This window comes from Solanum tuberosum, unplaced genomic scaffold (genome assembly GCF_000226075.1).
Source record: "Solanum tuberosum cultivar DM 1-3 516 R44 unplaced genomic scaffold, SolTub_3.0 scf00187, whole genome shotgun sequence".
NCBI classification, from domain to species: Eukaryota; Viridiplantae; Streptophyta; class Magnoliopsida; order Solanales; family Solanaceae; genus Solanum; species Solanum tuberosum.
In genome coordinates this window covers 920,763-927,625 of record NW_006239111.1, presented here as the reverse complement: position 1 = coordinate 927,625, position 6,863 = coordinate 920,763, and positions in this window count along the sequence as shown.

Genomic DNA, 6,863 nt, shown 5'->3' with positions numbered 1-6,863 from the left:
TATGTAAAAAATTACAAAACCAAAAGACCATATAGACCAAAAAGAAAACTAACGGAGTGTACTTGTTATAATTGTGGAAAATTAGGACATATAGCTAGAGATTGTAAATTACCTAAAAATCCAAAGAAAAAACAAATATCAGAAATAATAATAAACGATGAAAAATATACGCCGATAGAATACATAGATTATGAATTAGAAAGTGAAGATAGCATTTATGAAATATCAGAAAATGAAATGGATAACGATATAGAAATAGAATCAGATAATGAATTTTATAATATAACAAATGACTGAAACAGATATACAAATAATAAATAAAGAAAAACATCAAGACGAAGAATCTTCAGAACAAAAAATAATATTTGATAATAATATATTTGAACAAATAAAAGGAAAAGAATTAGACCTAAGCGTAGCGAAAATATTCGAAATACCAACAATAAGAAACTGGTTTAAACGACAAAAAGAAGAATATTATGTAGTAAGTCAAAGAGAACATATCATAGATTGCAAATACACTAAAGGTAAGGCCAAAATACCAATAATAAATAAACGAATAATAAATAATGAAATACAAGATATTAAGGCTAAAAATCCAATTAAATATGTACATTTAGGAGGAACAGAAATACTAATAAAAGCATGGAATAGATACACCCATAGAACTATACTTAGCAGATGATAGAATTATACAACCTATAGAAAAAAGTATAATAAGTGCAGTAAAAGGTAACCTCATATACCAAAAATTTAAATTTATAATAAGTGCTAACTACTCAGTAGCAATAAATGACAGAAATATAGATAAATCAGTAGTATTTTATTGGAAAATGTCAGAAATAGAACTAGCCCCGAGAAGTAAAATATTTATAGCTAGATGTAAAAACTTATATGTTTTAACAACAAAACATAAAATAACAGCAAAAAATAAAATAAATAAAATAAAAAATAGAAAATCCTTTTGAAAGGATAGTGACAGTCATAGATAAAAATGACTATAGTTATAATGAGATTGATATAGAAGAAGATTTAGAAATAGTAAAAGAAATATTAAGCACATCAAAAAGAATAAACTATGAAATACCACAAATATCGTCAAAAATGAGTACCTCAAAAAGAATAGATAAAACTCCACAAAAATCAATGGAAGATGAAATAAAACCACATCATTATTACATAACGGGAATAATGGAACAACGAAATATTTAATATTAATAGATACAGGACAAGAAGAAAACTATATAACAAGAGAATTAGTGACGGAAGACGAAATAATAACTACTGAACAATCATGTCCCGAACTACCAAAAGCATTAATGTATACCGAAGAAACTACATAAAAGAAATAATCATTGGAGGAGTACCAATAGTAATAAAATTTAAAATATATCAAGGAGATGAAAATATTACTTTAGGAATAAAATAGGCTAGAACAAGTAAAACCATATAATCTAGAAGACAAACAATTGACAATAAATTATGAAAATAAAAGAGTAATAATAAAAAGAACTTTAGTATGAAAATATATATACTTGCAAAGATAATAATAGAGGGATCAACGAAATAGGAAAAGAACAAAAGATCCCCCGACTTAACTGCAATTGGAGTGACCGACGGACCGTCAATCGACTGATGGTCCGTACTGGTCAACCGTCGATCAGTTTGGAGACTGGTTTCTGGCGGTCTGATCCACGGACGTGGACCACGGTTCGTGGTTTAACCTATGGCCCGTGGGTCTGGCCATGGGTCGACCCTTAGACGAATTTTGGGGCTGAGTTCTGGGGGAGGTTGCTGATGCGACCCACGGACCACCAGCACGGGCCGTGGTTGGCGTCCGTGAGTTGCACCTGCAACTTCTGGAAATCTATTTTAAGGTTTGTTTTTGGATACAGAGTGTTACATTATCTCCCCTTTGGAAACATTCGTCCTCAAATGAAGACTAGCTAGCTAAAATGGGGGGAAAGAGCTACAACCCTACCACTAAACACTGAAAACTGATTTATGATTGAACTAAGTTCCAAGAACATGCAAATACACTGAAAATGCAAGTTCAAACTGAAATAACATGATACTAAGACTGAAACTGTACATGAATTACTGAAAAACTGAAGAAGAACTATTACCTCAAGCTAGAATGGAATCGGGAGGAAAGAGGTGAGGATACTTGGCCTTCATGGCTGCTTCCGCTTCCCACGTAGCTCCCTCTATGGACCGACTCCTCTACAAAACCTTGACTGAAAAGACTTTGTTTCTCAACCTTCAAACCTAACGATCAAGGATTTCAACTTGTACATCTTCATAAGTGAGACTATCCTTCACATCCACACTTTCTAAGGGTACAATAGATGATGGATCACCCACACACTTCTTCAACAGCGAAATGTGGAAAACCGGATGCACTGCTGCTAGTTATGCTGGCAACTCTAACTCATAATCCACTTTACCAATCATTTTCAAGATCTTGTAAGGGCCTACATATCTAGGACTGAGCTTCCCTTTCTTGCCAAATCTCATCACCCTTTCATAGGCGACACTTTCAGGAAAACCCAATCATCAACTTGGAACTCTAGTTCCCTTCTCCTTACATCTGTATAGGATTTCTGGCGACTCTGGGCCGTCTTAAGTCTACCTTTAATGAGTTACACTTTCTCCATAGCATCATGAACTGAATCTGGTCCTATCAAGGCTGCTCCACCCACTTCAAACCAACCCACTGTAGATCTACATCTACGCCCATACAATGCCTCATAAGGGGCCATCTGAATGATGGAATGGTAACTATTGTTGTAGGCAAACTCTATAAGAGGAAGGCGATCATCCCAACTACCCTTGAAATCGATCACACAAGCTCTCAACATGTCCTCTAAGGTCTGAATGGTACGCTCTGCCTGACCAATCGTCTGTGTATGAAATGATGTGTTAAGGTTAACTTGAGTACCAAGACCTTTCTGAAATGACTTCCAAAAATGAGAGGTAAATTGAGGACCTCTATCTGAGATGATAGACAAAGGAACCCCATGAAACCTAACTATCTCATTAATGTAAAGCTTGGCGTAGTCCTCTACTAAATCTATAGTCTTAACCGCCAAAAAGCGTGAACACTTAGTAACTCTATCAACTATCACCCAAATGGAGTCATGTTGTCTGCAAGTACGAGGTAAACCTGTGATGAAGTCCATGTTGATCACTTCCCACTTCAAAGTAGGAATGTCGATCTCTTGAGTCATACCTCTTGGTTTCTGATGTTCTACCTTGACATGCTGGCAACTGGGCCATTTATCCACAAAATCTGCTATATCTCTTTTCATGCCATTCCACCAATAGACTTTCCGCATATCACAGTACATCTTAGTGGCGCCTGGATGAATAGAATGTCTGGAGTTATGGGCTTCTGCAAGAGTCTGCTGTCTCAACTCACCCACCTTAGGAACACATAATCGACCCTGATAGCGAAGCACACCATCTCCCCCTTGGGAGAAAACCTCAACCCTCTGTTGGTGGATTGCACCTTTTAGTTCAAGAAATATTGGATCACTGTCTTGCTTTTCCTTCACCTCCACTACCAAAGAAGATTATAACCCATTATGAACTATTACACCACCATTTGATATGCTCATAAGACAAACTCCTAAGTGAGCAAGTCTGTGAACATCCTTTTCTAGTTCCTTTCTTTCTTCCTCAACATGCGCTACACTACCCATAGATAGTCTTCTAAGAGCATCTGCTACCATATTGACCTTACCAGGATGTTAATGTGCACTCATATTGTTGTCCTTGATGAATTCAAGCCATCTCCTCTGGCGAATATTCAACTCTTTCTGCGTGAACACGTACTAAAGGCTCTTATGGTCTGTGAACACATCTATGTGGACACCATACAAGTAATGTCTCCAAATCTTAAGTGCAAACACCACTGCTGCTAGCTCGAGGTCATGAGGGATAGTTCTTCTCATGCACCTTGAGTTGTCTAGAAGCATACGGTATAACTTTACCTCGCTGCATCAACAAACAACCTACGCTGACTCTGGACACATCACAATAGATAACATAACCGTCTTAACCCTCTAATAGAGTCAGAATAGAAGTTGTAGTCAACCTAGTTTTCAATTCTGCAAAGCTTTTCTCACAATCATCTGACCACTGAAACTTGACTTTCTTCTGAGTCAACCTAGTCAATGGAGAGGATATGGATGAAAATCCTTCCACGAACCTTCTGTAATAACCTGCTTGACCCAAGAAACATCTGATATATGTAGGAGAGGTAGGTCTGGACCATTGTTTCACTGCTGCTATCTTCTTGGAATCCACTCGAAACCCTTCGTTAGACACAATGTGACCAAGGAAAGCAACGGATTGTAACCAAAACTCACATTTGCTAAACTTAGTGAATAACTGGCGATCTTTGATAGTTTACAGAACAACCCTCAAATGACTTGCATGTTCTTCCTCATTCCTAGAGTGAATGAGGATATCATCAATAAAGATGATAATGAACAAGTCCAAGTACTTCTTGAACATTCTGTTCATCAAATCAATGAAAGCTGTAGGAGCATTGGTTAGTCCAAATGACATAACTACAAATTCATATGATCATACCGAGTTCTGGAGGCTGTCTTCGGAATGTCACTATCTCTGACTTTAAGCTGATGATAACCCGATCTGAGGTCTATCTTTGAGAAGTGACTAGCACCCTAACGTTGGTCAAACAAGTCACTAATCTAGGGGATGGGATACTTATTCTTGACTATGACCTTGTTCAACTACCTATAGTCAATGCACATTCTAGAGAGAACCATCTTTCTTCTTCACTGTGCACCCCATGGGGAAATACTAGGTCTGATGAACCCCTTATCTAGAAGGTCTTTCAACTGCTCTTTCAATTCCTTAAGCTCAGTTGGAGCCATTCTGTAAGGAGGAATAAATATAATCTGGGTATCTGGAAGGAGATCAATTCCAAAGTCGATTTCCCTTTAGGGAGTAACTCTGGGAAGATCTTCTAGAAACACTTCTGGGAACTCGTTAACCACTGGAACTGACTTAAGAGTTGGGGTTTCGGAGCTTTAATCCTTAACCTGAACTAGATGATAGAGATACCCCTTAGAAATCATCTTTCTAGCCTTAAGGTAAGAAATGAATCGACCTACAGGCACTAAGCTACTACCCTTCCATTCTAAGATTGGTTCATCTGGAAACTGAAAATGAACAATCCCAGTTCTACAATCGAGTAAGGCATAACAGGAATGTAACTAATCCATGCCTAGAATGATATCGAAGTCTACCATTTCTAACTATACAAGATCTGCTGAAGTGACTTTCTGGGAAACTGTGACAGGGCAATTTCTGTATACCCGTCTAGTTATAACTGGGTCACCAACTGGAGTAGAGAGTGAGAAAGGTCTGAAAGAGTTTCTGGACTAACATCGAATTTGACTGCTATATAAGGAGTTACAAAGGAAAGAGTAGCCCATGGAGCTAACAAAGCATAAATATCTAAGTCAAAGACTAGTAATGTACTAGTGACTACATCTGGAGAGTCTTCCTGATTCTGGCAAGCCTGAAAAGCATACAACCTGTTCTGGCACTGACCGCCACCTGTACCAGATTAGTTACCCTACTGAGTCGGGCGACCTGCTGGTGTTGTTGAAGTTGTGTAATGAGCTCTACCATTGTTACCGCTTTGACCCTGTCTAGAAGGTTAATCTTTCAACCTGTGACCAGATTGACCACACCCAAAGTATCCTTCCTTTCCTATAAAGCACTCGCCCGGATGGTTCTTACCACACATAGGACAAGTTGGGTAGGTTTTGGTACCTGTAACACTTCCCTCAGACTTTGGGCCCGATGCCCTACCTTTCTGATCTTGTCTGAACTTGGAGGATGAAAGACTAGCTGATGAAGGGGCTGGGGCCGAAAATTTCTGTTGACCCTGCGAGTGATTTCCACTACCCAATTTCTGTTGAGTATACTCATAGTTCTCAGTCCTAGCCTTCTTGTTCTCCTTAGCCTGTTCCCTAAGCTTATCTCCCTCAACCTGCTGAGCATGAGTAATGATCCTAGAGATGCTAATATTTTCCAGCAACATAGCATTTCTACACTCTGTCTTCACCAAGTCTGACACTTCATATAGAAACTTATTCATTTGTTCCCTAGAATCATCAACCATATGAGGAGCATACTTGGAGATTTGGGTAAACTTGAGCCCGTATTCTTGGACTGTCATGCTACCTTGTCTTTAGTTCATAAATTCCTGAGCATTTGCGTCCCTTAGCTCTCTTGGGAAAATCCTTTCTAGAAAGGTCTCACTAAAGAAATCCCAAGTGATAGAAGCTGCATATGTACCCCTGTTCTCTTTCCACTGAGTATACCAGATATGAGCCACATCCTTAAGTTGGTACGATGCTAACTCAACTCGATCATTCATAGTTACTAGCATCACTTCAAAGATCTTCTTGACCACATCAATGAAGTTTTACGGATCCTCACCAATATGTGATCCTAAGAACTCTGGCGATTCATCCTAATAAAATCTCGCACTCTGGTTCCAGCTGACCCATAGCACCTGTCGAAATTGGAACCCGCTGATTGTTCTAGTTGGTCACACTCAGAGTCAACATCTGAATGGCGTTCCGAAAATCTGCATTTGAAACTTCTTGATTTGGGACTGGAGGAACTGTGTTTGCGTTCCTGGCATTCACATTCTTGGCGTAAGCTCTACGAAGAGTCATGAACACTAAAACATAGAACGATGAGTTAGAATGGAATTAGATCATACCTTACGCACAATAAGAGTAACAAGAAAATGAAGATTTCCTAAAACACTTTGTAGCCTCCCTCTCATTAGATGTGGTGCGCACTACACA